At 41.4% G+C, this 13,928-nt stretch overlaps 1 pseudogene; it reads left to right on the top strand.

The window, feature by feature from the left end:
* Nucleotides 1–7,602: 7,602 nt before the first annotated feature.
* LOC114695957 lies at nt 7,603–13,673 on the top strand (annotated as a pseudogene).
* The last annotated feature ends 255 nt before the right edge of the window (nt 13,674–13,928 follow it).

The following is a 13,928-nucleotide window of genomic DNA, read 5'->3' as shown; positions in this document are numbered from 1 at the left end:
GGTACAGTAAGAGCTGCCTCAGTAGCCCAGGATGTGAAGTGGGACAGGTGGGGGCAGGGTCTCCTGCGGTGTCCCAGGCACAGAGTACCACCCTGATCCAGCTGCTTGTGGGAGTGGAGTTGCCCTGGTGGAAGCTGTAGGGGCGTGGCGCTAAGGCTTTGCCTGTCATTGCCCCGGGGCGGGCATACCTACCCGCTGCCCAATCCCTAGCCTCAGCCTCAGCCTCAGCCTTCTGAATAAACAATAAAGCCAAGCACCCTCCCTCTGGCATCCCAGACAGCCCAGGGAGTTGGAGGCCTCTGTGTGGGATGCTGCTGTGAAGCCCCCTGCATAATGGAGCCGCCACTGTCCTCTGCGCTCAGCTGTGCTTAGTGCTCACAGATGAGGACAAGCCAGGCCCCTGCAGACCTAGGACAGGGGCAAGGGCGAAGTGGGCGTCCTGGGCTCTGTGGAGTCCCCTGGGAGTGAGGCAGCCTGAGGCTCAGCATAGGAGTGCCCTCAAACCTTCCTTGAATTTATCACCCAGTTGCCTACTCTGCCGCACTTACAACTTAGGTACAACAGAGAGGCACTGTCTTGAGGTGCAGAGATGTCCCATGTGCGTCCTGGTCACTGACAGAGTCCAGCCAAAGTAGATGCTAATCATGTAGAAGCTAAAACTTTGGCTAAGCCCAGGAGCAGCCAAAATGGTACCCTTAAGAATCTGGGGTTGTCCAAGATGAGACATTCTTTTCTTTCCTTAGAAAGAAAATTTGGGTGCCAAATTAAAATGTGGATCTCTTGGGGAAGATAACAAAGAAGGCTGCTTCAAGTGCCTCTGAAGTCTTCTCTTTGGAAGTTTTCCTTTGAAACTTAGGAGAGGTAAGGCAAGTTTCACAAACCACCCACAGAGTTCTGAAAGAGCTCTTCACTGAGGACCAATACACGTGCTCAGAAATTGCATGGCTCCCCCTTCTTTTTGTGTTTTTCCTTGATCACAAGTCGTCTATTGAGCTCCCGTGGGTCTCCCTCAGCTAAGCATCTTCTGTACTGCCAGCAAATCCTTAGCAGCATCATTCAGAAAAACCTCAGAGTCCCAGGAGGGAGGTTTCACAGTGTCAGAACACTGGTTCCATTGTTCAGAGTAGAGATTAAAGCTGGACTGATTTGCTCTTATGGATAAAGTTGAATTTGTTACATAGACTATAATAATGAACCGCATGCTTATGACCAGCCTTAATATTGATTGCAAAACCCCTGAGGCTCACTAAGTCCAAGGTAGCTATAGTAGCAGTGGCAATTATGGAGATGAGGATTTGCCTGTATTTTCATGTGAAGTTTCTGACTTCATATATATTTTGGGTGCTTCCTTCTGGACTGTCACACCAGAGAAATATGCCACTATAGAAGTATTTTTATGCTAAGTGAATGTACATAATAAAAATGAGGAAGATGAGCTCATCTTCTATGATAAAATTTACTTGTTAATTGAAGATGTGCTTCACTATATTCAGTGAAGGAAGATAAGTCTCAAACCAGTTGCCAAGGCATGCACCTAACATACTTCCTTATGAACCAATCTGGAGTCTGCCTGAGGGCCTAACAAAACATGCTGTCAGAGGTCTTGATCACACCTTGTCAATAAGAGGCAACAATGTAATGTCAGCAGATTGGGACACAGCCTGGCTGCTGGGAGGAGGGTATATAAGGCTTTCCCCTGCTACTGAATAAATGAGTCTGCTGTTTGCCTTTCACCTGACTCCCATTGTCTGTGTTGTTGATACTTTGCCTTTTCTCTTCCCTCCCCGGAAGAAGACTTTAGGACCCAGCAACAATTCAGGAGCTCTTATTTTACCTTTCAAGTTATATGTGGCTTTCCCCCCTCCTTTCTTTCTCCCTTTCTTTCTTTTTTTCTTCTTGAGATAGGGTCTCACTATGTAGTACCAACTGGCCTATACTTAGATGTAAAGATGAGGCTGTCCTGGAACTCAGAGAGATATGCCTGCCTCTACCTCTCTAGTGATGTGACTAAAGGTATGGGCCATCATGCCTGGTGCATTGCATTGCATGGCATTGTTGTTAATTGAATTTTATTTATTCTAACATAGGTGAAGGAGCCCTTCAAAGGTAGTCTGGGTTTATTCTCTAAGATGAAAATTCAATTTTTTTCAGTTAAGATATGTGTGGTCAGTCTAATTTTTCCATATTGCATTTACTTATTGACAGTGAGAAACCTCTGAAATTTCTTTCAGCTTTCCTGTAAAGGCCAACTAGTGCTCAGAAATCTTGCCAAGTGAATGAGGTTTGTGAATCCCAAAGGACAAAGATCAAGTGTCAATTTGCATCACTGAAAAGAACTGTCTGATATGGAAGCAACTGCTTGCCAAGGAAACTTCTCAGGAAAGGATTCTGCACTTTAAATCTGAAAAGGGAAGATAGGTGAAGAACAAATAGTCCACAATTGACTGATTCTGTAAATACTTCAAATTGTCCCATCTTTGTAGTTTGAGGGACTTGTACATCGGAACTGTATTGACATGTCTTACATTGCATGATATTTAAGTTTCTCCAAACTGCTTTCATGTGTGTTGTCATTTGGTTCTCATCTGTGCTCTATCCTTTTGAGAAAATAGAATGCTTATGGAGATGATACTGTTGGTAGTGATGATGATGCTTAGCATGAGCCTCCTTATCTCAGTTTTTCCATTTAATAACTCCATTGTAGTGATTTGCTCAAGGTTCAGCTAGAACTTGAACGTTATGTTCTAATCTCCAAGGCAAGCTTCTCTTTCCAAGGATAGGATGATATTCTGCAAGTGAGAAGCATGGATATTTAGTTTGTTTGCATCATGAAATAGACTAAAGCTTGGGAAGGGAGCAAGATGCAGAACTCATTTGTGGTCTGCAGGGTGGAGAGGGCACTTTGCTTGTAGTTGACTTGCTCACTCACCCTCTTCTCAGTCAGCACTGGCCTGGGATGCTGCAGCTCTTGGGGAACATACTTCTTGTAGCTACTTTATTTTCTGTCATCCCACTGTGATGGAACAGACTGCTGAAAGGATCATTTGTCATCCTAACTCTTTAATTTACAGTTAAGGATAGATTCAGCCCAATTCTTATACTCTATATCGGAGACAGTAATAGTTGCCAATATTACATTGATTCCAGAATGAGGTGACTCAATCCAAAAAGCCATAGCTGGATTAATAGGGCCAGGATTCAGTATTAAATATTTTACAAAGGAAATCAGGTGAAAATCAAATATTCTATATTTGACTATGCTGTAGATACATCAAATTGCCCCTATCTTTGTAGTTTGTGGAACATGTACAGTAGAATGGTACTGATACATCTTATTTTGCTTGATATTTAAGCTTTTCAAACTGCTCTCCTATCTGCTGTCATTTTTGTCCATCCCTCATCCTTAGAATAAAATAGAATGGGTATAGTGACAATGGGGGTAGGGTTGATGATGGCTTAGTAGGAGTTTCCTTATATCCACTTAGTCATGTGAAGCAATAATGCTCTTCATCTCAGTTGAGAACTCAGTGACTGAGTGTGTGTTCACCAAAATATCATGATTAAATCTAAGGTTACAGTTGTACTTTTTTTTTTTTTTTAACATTTTTTTTTATGGTCTTTGAAGCTTGACTGTGCCCAGACTGGACAAAGAAGGAGATCCTGGACTGTGTCTCTTCAAGACTGTAAAAGATAGTGCTTGACAGAACAGCTTATCTGCTCACCCACCAGTGGCAGAAATGCAGCAAAGGACTTAGAGGACAGCCAAGCCATTAGGGGGCTTGATGGGGAGTGACAAAGTGATAGTGATTAGCTCCCTAGGAAATGCTTTCTAAGCTGGGTGGAGCTAATATCTGCTTGTTAGGAGTTTGATTAGTCTGTCAGAACTAACCAGCATTGGGAGACACAGCAAGGAAAGCACCCAGAGGCGCGGGATGAACAGTAGAGGAGCATTCCTTCCTGTTGTTCCTTAAGTATTCTGATGACTGAGACAATTTAATGGGAGACGCAGAGGCTCACACACAGTGAAATATCCCCTTTTCCCTTCTCCCAGCAGAGTAGCCTAAAGACAATTGAGGCTTTTCAGACAGTATTTGCTCAGCATTTCCTCTCTCCTGGGCACTTAGCCACATAGTGGGTAGAGTGTAGAGAGATCAAAGAAAAGGCCAGAGACCACAAAATATGGCTTCATGGTTTCTGTGGGGTTAAGGTTATTATCATCAGCCTGACTGTGGTCACTCCTTTCATTCATATTTCCTAATGTCATGCACTTCCCATTGTCTAATGCCAACTCTAAGAGGGGTAATAGGACCTACACTGGTCCTGGAAGATGAGGGGATCTGAAATCATCTATTAATTTCTCTGAGTGGCAGACTGCTTGCTGTTGCCATTCCTACAGGCCATCATTTCACTTTCTCCTAAGGTTCAGATGTTTCTCCTAAGGTTCAGTAGTGGAGAAAAGGAGCATATGGCCTCAGCACACAGACACACAAAAGGCTCGTGGCTCACCCCCACTTTCTCTGCTGTAATTGGATTTAGAAAGCAGGTGGCCAGCACTTAATCACAGAAGTGACAGCCTTTAGAGCCGAGGCAGGTTTCCCTGCACACAGACATTTAGAACTCTAGATGTAGAAGGATGTAAGACCCTAAAGGAGAATTCTATCTTAGAAAGCTGGTTGAGGCTAGTTAAACCTTTACATTTTCCTCCTTTCCACTCAATCTAATTTGTCCATAAAATTCTCCTCTCAGCCCACAGGACTACAAATCATAAAATGCACAGCATTAGTTTACATATGTATAATTCAGCTGCCATTTGGCTTAAAAGGGCTTATTAAGAAATGTTATCACTTTTACTATTTCCTACAGCGAAAATATTTGACTGTTTAAAATAACCCTGAATTTTTGAATTATAACCCATTTTTATGTTCAATCTACCTGTATATTATTTCTCCTGCAGTTGTACATAAAATGTTTTTACATTCAAAAAAAGGACAAATACTATAGAATTGTATTACATGAAATATATAGAATATACAGATTCATGGAGACAGAAAGATTAGACGTTATCTCAAGATGGAGAAGAAAGTAATGTAGAGAAATGATTTCCTAAGTACAGAATCTCTGTTTTGTATGATGAAAAAGTCCTACAAATAGATGGTAGTATCAGGACATAATATCATAAATGTAATAAATCAATACAATTAATGTAATTTATGAATATTATAAATATAATTATTGAATGAATACTGTGAATGTAATCAATGAATACCACAAATGTAACTAATATCATGAGTGTAATTAATGAATATCATGAGTGTAATTAAAAATAAATAAATAAATAAATAAAAAAAGAAAAGTAAATTCAGAAATCATTTCCTAATCCTAGTCCATGCCCTTCTAAACTCTATTATAGTCTTTGATTTTTTTGGGCTACTCTAGATTTTATCAAGAAGCATAGCACCATATCGACTAAGCTTTTAGACCTATCTTTTTATGAACTTATGGCCTTGTGCATGCTAAGTAGGCATTCTGTCACTGATCTGTGGGTCCAACCCCCAGACTGCCCCTTCCATACTCTAGTAAGATTTCATCAAACGAAAGAAGAATAGATAGCTTCCTGAGCAGATCTGAAACAACCCAGAAACTTCAGTAGTTATTATCAGTGTTTTTGTCTGTCCCATTATCAATATAGTTTCTTAGTTCAATTGGTCTACACAGAAATCCAAAGGTGTGGACTCATTTCTCGTGGACATTTTTTATTCACAGTTTTCATTTTCTTTCTTTTAAGGAAGAAAAAGTGAGACATCAGGACAAACCCTCTATAAGCACATGTTACCTGGCTATGGAATATTTTCTGGTAAATCTAAACTAGAGTGACATCTCAAATGTTGACATGAATTGGCATGTGTTGCTTTAGACATATTTTGCTTATTATGCTGGGGATTAAGACTTGGGAAATTTATAATAATGTAAAATCAAAGGGCTACTCCCAGCACCATGGAGAAAAAGTGCTACAAATCTTTGAATTGTGTGGGAAACCAACTCCCACTTTTACCCAGGGTACTCTTGAGGTGAGAGAAATGAGAAACTTGTAGATAGAAAGATAGCAGAGATTGTGACAGACAGAAACACAGAATAGCTTCGAGAAGACCTGGAACAATTTCCACCAGCCCCTTCTGTTTCTTCAAAAGGGCTTTTTATAACAATGCCATGAGGCGGGACAAAAGACCTCCTCCCTGTTAGATCAAAGCATACCACACAGCCAAGACAGACCCATCCAAACACCTGGTAACCACAGGCATGATCAAACCATCCCCTAATGCAGGGTAAAGCAAGCTCAGATCTCATTAGGAAACCTCTGTGTTCCCCCACAGAATTGGAAAGAAAATTAGCTGTTTTAATCCATAGTTGTTGTTTTAACTGTAATAAGAATGTGAGTTGTTTGAAGAATATAACAAATCTATTTATTATAAATCATAGCTAACCATCAAGAAGTGCAAATTTAACATTTTAAAAATAACATGCATTCACATTGTTAAGTATCTTTCCTGAATCTGAAATTTTGGAACCTGAAGCTTTTGTGTATAATTTTTCTTGTTGTTGCAAAGAATTTGAATATTTTTAAAGTATGTTTTGGCTAAAAAACCATTCATATCCATTTTTATTTTTATTTATTTATTTATTTATTTTGGTTTTTCGAGACAGGGTTTCTCTGCGTAGCTTTGCGCCTTTCCTGGAGCTCACTTGGTAGCCCAGGCTGGCCTCGAACTCACAGAGATCCGCCTGGCTCTGCCTCCCGAGTGCTGGGATTAAAGGTGTACGCCACCACTGCCCGGCTATATCCATTTTTAAACTCGTGAAAATAACTGATTTTCAGTATGCTTTGATATTTATCAAGTTTTAAAACATACTTTCCAGTTTGACCACTGTAGCAAGATACCATAACTAGGGTGGGAGTGAGGGGAGAAGAAGGAAATTGTACACAACTCCAGTTACAGTAGAAGGACAACAAGAGCCCTCAAATTCAGCTCTTACATGTCTGGACTCTTGAAGTCCAAGCTAAGGGCAGTAGCAGATGTGGTATCTGGTTAGGGCCTGGTTCCTAGAAGCTGAGTACTGATGAACCTCCCATGATAGACAAGAGGGGAAGTGGAGTCTGAGGGCTTTTTCACAGCGACCCTGGTCTCCTTCGTCAGTGCTCTGTCTTCAAGACAAAATTTTCTAAAAGCCTCATCTCCCACACCATCCTTATGATTAGATCTCATGAATTTTAGGGACACCAACATGCAGACCACAGAAACACAGAAAGTTCTTTAAATGTGCTTGTAACCTTTCCTTTCCATCTCCTAGACATGGTGCTGTTTCTACAGTCATTGTGTGTACCATTTCCAGGGAGCTCTAAGTTAAGTCAGCTGCAGAATTCAGAAAGGAAAAGCAAACTGGGTTATCCATGTCTCAAGGGGACAGAGAAATAGAACAAGCGTCTCCTGCCTCCCTTCTCTGGGAGGAAGTCAAGGAGACCACTGTACTTCAGGGTTAAGTTACAGGAGCTCACTTACAAATATGCCCCCATGACAGTGTGCTCTGCTTTACTTTTCTACAGGACTCAATTGCTGGGGCTGTCGACTCCTTCAGCTTGTGTGTCTCGTCCACTATGAGCAGACCAGCTCTGATGCACAGCTCTGTGGCTTTCTGTCGCATTCTCTTCCTCCCCTTAGCCACACAATGCCTGGCTTTCCCCAAAGCAGAAAAGATGGAGGCAGCACATGCTTATGTGGAGAAAGAGCAGTCTCAGAAGATGGACACAGGTGACCAGGAAAACATCTCCTTTGCTCCAAAGTCCATGTCCCAGCAGATGTCCTCTGAAGCGCCAATGGTACTGTCTCCAGGATCATCAGTGATGCAATTAAATAAAGTTGTAAATGGAGGCTTTTCTCTGTCCTGTCCCATTCCTCAGTCACTTCCCAAATTACCACTGAGAGGCCTATGTTAATTATAAATGCTTGGCCGATGGCTCAGGCTTATTATTAGCTAGCTCTTACATTTAAATTAACCCGTATTTCTTATCTATGCTTTGCCATGTGGTTCATGGCTTGCCACCTCATTCTCTACACAACTTGCTTCATCAGTGGCTGGTTGGCATCTTCCCCTACGCTGCCTTTCTTCATCTCCTTCCTCAGTTTGATTGTACCACCTAGCTTTATCTTGCCTCAGCATTGGCTAAAACTGCTTTATTATCAACCAATGAGAGAAACACACAAAAACAGCATACAGAAGGACATCCCAAAGCATAAAGTATTGTCATTCAACAAAGGACACTACCTTCCAGGAGCTGGGCTTCTGAACTCTAGCTTTCCTGATCTTCACTCTCCAGTGAACCAGTGGTCTCAGACAGTGAACAAGGTCCCAGTCAGCTTGAAAGAATCTCCCCTGAACAGACAGACTTTCCATGTTAATAATTGCTATTTGATTATCTGTTTCCCCCAGTCCTGAGCTTGAGGGACCCTAGTACCCACTTCTAGTACTCATTCCATTTTAGAAGGGATCACAGATATAACATATGACTTCCTATAGTATGCGTATAATCAGTTGTTTGTAGCAGGAATCTTAGAAGGTTTTATTAATAAAAACAAACTCAGGGCATGGTATTAGGGTGAATGCTGGAAGATCAGAGAAGCAGAACAAGCCACAGCTACCTCACCTCACCAGTTCCTCATTTGATCCTGTTTCCTCAGACTGGAAGCTTCTGAGTCCTCATCCAAATGGATCTCAGCTGAACTGCTGCTCAGAAGCTTGAATGCTTAACCAGCCAAAAGTTTCTAGTTTCTGGTCCTCACGCCTTATATATATTTCTGCTTTCGGCCTCACTCCCTGGGATTAAAGGCTCACTTTCTGTGATTAAAGGTGTGAGTCACCACGCCTGGCTGTTTCCAACGTGGCCTTGAACTCACAGAGATCCAGAGGGATTTCTGCCTCTGGAATGCTAGGATTAAAGGCCTGTGCTACCACTGCCTATCCTCTATATTTAATATTGTGGCTGTCCTGTTCTCTGACCCCAGATAGGTTTATTAGGGTGCACAATATTTTGGGGAACACAATGCCACCACAGTTGTTTGCATCTGAAAGTCAGGAAGCAGTTAGCTTGGGAAATACACCTTCATCCTATATAAATACCAAAGAAATGCTAACTGCCAATCCAAGAACTGAGGAACTTAAAACAGATGAAACCAAGAGGATCACTGCCTTTCCTGGTGCTGATTCCACAGCAGACACAGAGCCTGGTGGGGAGAGGCCCTTAGAGAAGCTGGCTGACAATGCCCAGACCACTGTCACCCCACACTTCGTGGCAACCCCTGAGGATATTTTGAATATTGATCCAACAGCTGACAGTCTTCTGAAGAACTTCAAGGTCACAGTGAGTGTCAGCACAGCTGTCCCAGTATCCTCTGTCCCACGTGATGAGTGGGATGACACCAAGTTTGAGAGTGTGAGTCAGACAAGCACCCCAGATTCAGGAGACAGTGCAGAGACTCAAGTGATCACAGAGCCACCACACGGAATGCCTGAGAGCTATGAAGGGATTGAGGGGAGCCCCACTTCCACTGAGGTTACTAAGGTGGTACTTTGATATCAGTATCTGCTGTTTTTCAGTTTATAACATCCTACTGACTTTAATGCATAGGAATTTGGTTTAATTCAAAATGTTTCCCTCCTTCCCAGTTATCACTCAGAGATAACAATGGCCGTTCAAGAACCAGACACTACTGGGTGACACAAAGACATATTGAGGTTCCCAGAGGCTGTGGGGAGCCTGAGGAAGACACATCATCCCTCTCTCCTGTGTCTGCTGACGTGGGTGTCCCTGAGCTGTCCGGAAGATGGGAGTCTCTGGCCACTCCAGCCTCCACCATTGTTGTCCCTTTGCCTCTTGAAGTGACCTCTTCCATGGAAGGTCAGTAGGGGAGTGTGGGTTCAGTGTTTGAAGGAGGAGTGTGAATCTTTACTGTGAATTACTGGGATGAGTGAGACACCTGGCCTTTCACCAGCATGCATGTGTTCCCTACCTGGAGAGATGGTCAACTCTGTTTGTAGAAATGTGTTATAGCCTCAAAGGATGCAGTGACTCTCCTGGTCCCCAAGTTCAAGCCTCCTGAGGACTCCTTCCTAAGAGCCAGTGTGGGAAAATGTAAAAATAGCAAGGACCTCTGTTTGGAGCCACTTTTGGCCCTCTCTTAAGACTGTGGCCTCAGGTAAGGCGCTGAACTTCTGTAGGCCTCTGTTCATTTCCAGTTGTCTACTTAGGTTATGGTAAATGTTTAAGTAATCTGTGAAAAGTGCTTCCTATTTCATTGGCCCTCAGATGTCCTGCTATCTGTAGGGCAACACAGGGTTTTTATTTGTTTGTTTGTTTGTTTGTTTATTTTGATTTACTTCTAAGTTTTTTTTGGTTTGGCTTTCAAGACAGTGTTTCTTTCTTTAGCTTGGCTGTCCTAGAACTAGCTCTGTCAACCAAGATGGCCTGGGACTCATAGAGATCCACCTGCCCTTGCCTTCCAAGTGCTGGGATTAAAGGCGTGTACCACTACTGCCCAGCATTTTTTTTTTTTAAATAGATTTTTTGAAGCAATATATTCTGTTTACAGTTTCCCCTCCTCCTACTCTTCCCAGATCCTCTCCACTCCTCAACCCAATCATATCCACACCCTTTCTTTCTCTGTCTTATTAGAATAAAAACAGTCATCTATAACATTTAAAAAAAAAACATGAAATGGAACAAACAAACCAGAATAGGACAAAGGAACCAAACCAAAAGGAGCCAAAGACAAAGCACTAGAAATGTATATAGATGCAGGGACATATGTACATACAGAAATCCTGTAAAACCACAAAACCAGAAGCTATAGAATATTCACAAAGGATTTGTAAGGAAGAAAAAAGAAGAAAGGAAGAAACCCTAGCAAAAACATAATGAGGCAAAGAACCTACAAAAATGCCATTGAATTCATTTTGTATTGTCCGTGTACTATTGTGTATGGATCCTGTCCTTAGAAGTGATTTGTATACCCAGTGACACTCAGTTGGAGCAAACCAATTTTTTTTCCTTTGCTAGCAGTTATCTATTGGAGAAAGCATCCAGATTATGGACGGAGCCTTGTGTATACTACTCTTCTCAGTGCTAGGACCCTTCTGGCCCAGACCTGTGCAATCTCTTTTCATGTTGCCACAGTCTCTGTAATTTTATAGGTATGTCTGTCCTGCTGTATCTATAAGGTTTTGTTTCTTTGGTGTCCTCTACCTCCTCTGGCTCTTTCCATCTTTCTCCCTCTTCCACTTTATTAGGTTCCCATAAAACCCCTCAAATGGCCATTTGTTTTAGCTGTCCCCCTTGTATTTCCCCATCACCCCATCTTCCTTCCACCTCCCTGTTTGATCCTCTTATTCCAGTCTCCCCGACTTGTTCATTCATAATTATCTATTCCATTTCCTCTTCCTAGTGAGATCCAGCCCTCTCCACTAGTCCTGTTCTCTATACCTAGCCTCTGTGGTTATATGGATTGTAGCCTGCTTATCAAAGACTTAACAGCCAACATATATGTAGATGCATTTCACATTTGTCTCTTTGTGTCTAGGCTACTTCTCTCTGGTTGTTTTTTATTTCTAGCTCTATCCATTTACCTGTGAATTTCATGATTTCATTTCTTTTAACAGCTGAGTAATATTCCATTGTGTAAATATACCATACTTTCTGTAACCATTCCCCCATTCATGGACATATATTCTATTTCCAGTTCCTCATTATTATGAATAGATTAGTATGGGTTGTTATCAGACTCTTAGGAATTAAAAATGCATATCTATATCTATCTATCTATATATATGCATATATAATTTTTGGTCTTCATATCTCTATTTCAATTGTTCAAGTAAAGATTACTGTTTTTTTTTATTCATTGAACTGTTTTTAACACTGTAATAAATACTTTCTTATCCTGCCTCCAAGTTCCCCTTCCAAAACAAAACTTGTCTAGAGTCTTGGTCATAGCCTTCATATAATCTTATGATCCTTCTTCTCAGCCTCCATCCTCTGACTTGTAATCAACATCTTCAATTTTGTTTTCATAATCTCCTTCACTCCATACCACCTCCAGGTTTCTTGTATCTATACATACTATTATAAGTACACATTTAAAATTTTTTGTAGATTAAATTTTAAAAGCAAAATTATGACTTGAGCCTGTGTATCATCCCAGGTGATGAAGTGTTTTCTGTGTATAGCTGGGTTGGTGTGAGAAGAGGAGCTGAACTGGGTACTGAGTTGACTGTGTATAAGACACTGCTTCCTTGCCTTTCAAAACTCATGTTAGCATTTTCTGTCATGATTGTCTTGTGGGTCAGTTCTTAGCTCTTGTGTTTGGCAGACACCATCACTGGGCCAAATGAACCAATACCTATTTTGGACTTTCCAATGATGCCCTCTGTAATGACTGTGGAAGCTCTCACAAATTCCCCAGCATGCCCTTCTGAAAGAAGAACCTTTCAGACCATCAGCCACCCAAATATAGCGGCTTACTATGGGCCTGGAACAGCCTGAATCTAAAGACATCCTTGTCTCTGACCACATATTTCAGAAACGACAAAGAAGACACGAGTTTAATTCACTAGGTAAATTAGCCTAGTAAAATGTGGCCCGCCACTGTTTGCCCACAGCCTGTGAGCTAAGAATGAATTTTACATTTTTAAATGGTTGAACAAAAATGCAAGAATAATATTTTTTGACATGTACAAGTTATATAAACTTCATGTTTCAGTGTTCATAAATTAAGTTGTATTAGAGTCCAGTTACAGGTCTCATTTTCATGTTGTATATGTCTACTTTAGGGCCATAGCTCAACACTGTGAAGTTGTAACAAATACTAAATGACACCAAAAATGATTATAGTATTGTCCTTTAAAGAACAAGTTTACTGTCCCTGGCGTGTGCCTGTGTGTGTGTGTGTGTGTGTGTGTGTGTGTGTGTATGTGTGTGTGTATGTGTGTGTGTGTGTGTGTGTGTGTGTGTGTATCACATACATAATACACTCATACATACATACATACATTCATACATGTATGTATGTGATCCTTAACTACAAATGAGTATTAGACTCATCCTGGAGAGATTTTAATGACTGCTTCTGCCTGGGGTCTCTCCAAGTGATTCCAGTTAAATTTACAAGGGCAGGATTAACATTTAAAATGAGTGTCTTAGTTGGTTTCATTATGTAGACAGGATGAGAAGAGTAGGCTTAAATGGAGGAGCTGTGTTTTTCTATCAGATTTTTGACGGAAGTTTACATGTGTACTGTGTTTTTGCAGAGCCACTGACAGTGCTGGGTGATTCTCTTAGGGGAAAAATCTTTGAGTTGCTGTCTAGATATAAACAGTCTCTTTATGAATGAATGCTGAGAAATGTATGCCAAATTGTCTTATCTTCAGCTATGCAGAATGTAAGGAGGCATAGCTGCTCACCAGCAAACAGTAAGAATGGAGACAGGTCGCACAGTCCTGTGACTTTGGGAGTGAGCACCTTAAAAGGTGAGGAGTTTCAGTTTGGAGGTGCAGATGTTTGGAGGGCTAGTTACAAGGATGCGAACTCAGAACACGGCGGAGCCCTTAGGCAGCTAGCCATGTCCTAGGTGAGCAAGGGCAGAAGATGCACTGGAATTTTGTTTTCTCTGTTGCAGGGAAGGTGGTACCACTGGGTGTGTAGGAGATTCTGCAGTGGGTATTCACTTTCTTTTTTCAAAAGGTTTACTTATACTCCGTTGGCTAAGTTCATTACAGTGTTACAATTGGATATCATATTACCTCTATTTATTTTACTTCATTTTTTTTTAAAGGCAGGGTCTCACTTGGTACTGTGGACCACCATGGTACCACACACATAACCC

This window comes from Peromyscus leucopus, chromosome 9 (assembly GCF_004664715.2).
Source record: "Peromyscus leucopus breed LL Stock chromosome 9, UCI_PerLeu_2.1, whole genome shotgun sequence".
In the NCBI taxonomy this organism is placed as follows: domain Eukaryota; kingdom Metazoa; phylum Chordata; class Mammalia; order Rodentia; family Cricetidae; genus Peromyscus; species Peromyscus leucopus.
This window is presented reverse-complemented; position numbering and strand designations above follow the sequence as displayed.